The following is a 2,285-nucleotide window of genomic DNA, read 5'->3' as shown; positions in this document are numbered from 1 at the left end:
TTCACTGGGTCTTAGGCATTTGTCTCCCTTCAGTAAAATGTTTTACTCTGAAAGACTGTTAGAGATCATCCTGCTCAAGCATGGATCCATTATAAGAATCACTGCTACAGAATTATTGATAGATGGTTTTCTAATGTGTACTTGAATACTTCTGGTACCAAAAACTCACTACTTTTACAGGAATTTTATTTTATTATTGGACAACTCTAACTGTTAGAGTTCACTCAAGTCATTTCACTCATTTCATCATTGTAAAATAATTTTCTTGGCAATTTAAACTTTGCTCTAAATTGTTTACATAAATTATTGAAAATAAATAGTTTTATATAGTAATGTTACCCTTCCTCTCCAAATAGATAAACACATTTTCTTTCTTCATGCCATACCATCCCCAAATTCTTCATGTGACATACTGCTTTCAGACCATTTGTCAACCTGTTATACCTTTATCAAAATATATCAGACTCTCCCTAAAAATAATACAAGTGGGGAGTCCTGGGTGGCTCAGTCCATTAAGCATCTGACTCTTGGTTTCAGTTCAGGTCATGATCTCATGGTTTATGGGTTCAAGTCCCACATCGGGCTCTGCACTGACAGTGTGGAGCCTGCTTGGAATTCTCTCTCTCCCTTTCTCTGCCTCTCCCCTATTCGTGTGTGCTCTAAATCAATCAATCAATCAATCAATACCAGTCTTAATACAGGTGATTTGAACACAGTAATTTTCCCTTATCTGGAGATTATATTTCAACCAAAGTCTAAGTTTGAGATTGCACTAGTTTTAGTAGTAGTGGCACCCATGTTTTGTGCCACTCATCCTTCCTTCCTTCAGATACTCTTGAGTTGACATTTCCCCAATGTGTACTTTCACAATTAATTTATTGAGTGCTACATTCATAATTGTTTAATTTCAGTTTTCTTCTTTTACTTTTTGAAAGAAAAATAAGCTTAATTTTGCCAGTCATCATAGTAATTTGTCCCAGTTTCATCCCATATGAAAATCTGAAAAGCATATCTTCCTCCAGGTGGAACAGGGAAGCTTGAAGGACAGCACCTGTAGCACAACTACCAAAAATTCAGTGTAGGTTGATCAGCTGTGGATCCACATAGCTGTATTGTCATCAGATCCGTATCTAATGTTTCTAAGACTTGTCAAATCTCTTGTCTGTGTCAAGGTATTCTACTTCATCATTTACAGCTCTTCTCCATCTCTTGTCCCTCATTTTATTCATAGTTAGCTATCACATATTCATGTAGAGTCTTCCTAGGCTTAGGCAATTTCTCATTTCTGTTCTCTAGAGATGCTGAATTCTTTTCTTTTTCTTTTTTTTTTTTTAATGTTTTATTTATTTCTAGGAGAGAGGAGACAGCGTGAACAGGGGAGGGTCAGAGAGAGAGGGAGTCACAGACTGAAACAGGCTCCAGGCTCTGAGCTGGCAGTCAGCACAGAGCCCGACGTGGGGCTCGAACCCACGAACCACGAGATCATGACCTAAGCGAAAGTCGGACGCTTAACCGACTAAGCCACCCAGGCGCCCCAGAGATGCTGAATTATTTTCTTAAATACTATTCTTTAGCAAGTCATTGAACCAGGGCCACAATATGATATTCATGGAACTTAGGCATTTTTGTTTTTGTGGGCTCCTTCCTCCATACACACAAAAATATTTAAAATGGTATTTTATAATTGTGTTGGCATAAAGTTGATTTTTTGACGTAGAAGTTCGTTTCTTCTCTGCATTTTAAAATAGATGAAAATAGGAGTGCGTGGGTGGCTCATTGGTTAGGTGTCTTACTTCGGCTCAGGTCGTGATCTCACCATTCCCGAGTTTGAGCCCTGTGTGGGAATCTGTGTTGACAGATCATAGCCTGGAGCCTGTTTTGGATTCTGTGTCTCCCTCTCTCGCTGCCCCTCCCCCACTGGCACTCTGTCTCTCCCTCAAAAAAATAAAAAAATAAACATTAAAAAAATAAAATAAATGAAAATATTGTGCACTTCAGCATGGTGCCAACTGTACCTAATAGATAAACCAGTTCTTCATTGAAGTCTAACATCAAGTTTGTACTCCCAAATCCACCATGGTAATTCCTCCATTACTTTTCCTTTCTTAGTCCATCTATCTATCAGTTTTCCCTGACTGTGCTGAAATCCAGCTTCTGTATTCTAGGTGGCCTACATACTGACTTTTCTAATTCTACATCTTTCATCGCTGTTATACAACAGCTATATGTATTTAGTAGTGGTTCAATATATACTTACCAGACTATTTCTTTTGGTTACAGAGAAT

This window comes from Crocuta crocuta, unplaced genomic scaffold (assembly GCF_008692635.1).
Source record: "Crocuta crocuta isolate KB4526 unplaced genomic scaffold, BGI_CrCroc_1.0 scaffold564, whole genome shotgun sequence".
Taxonomy (NCBI): Eukaryota; Metazoa; Chordata; class Mammalia; order Carnivora; family Hyaenidae; genus Crocuta; species Crocuta crocuta.
This window is presented reverse-complemented; position numbering follows the sequence as displayed.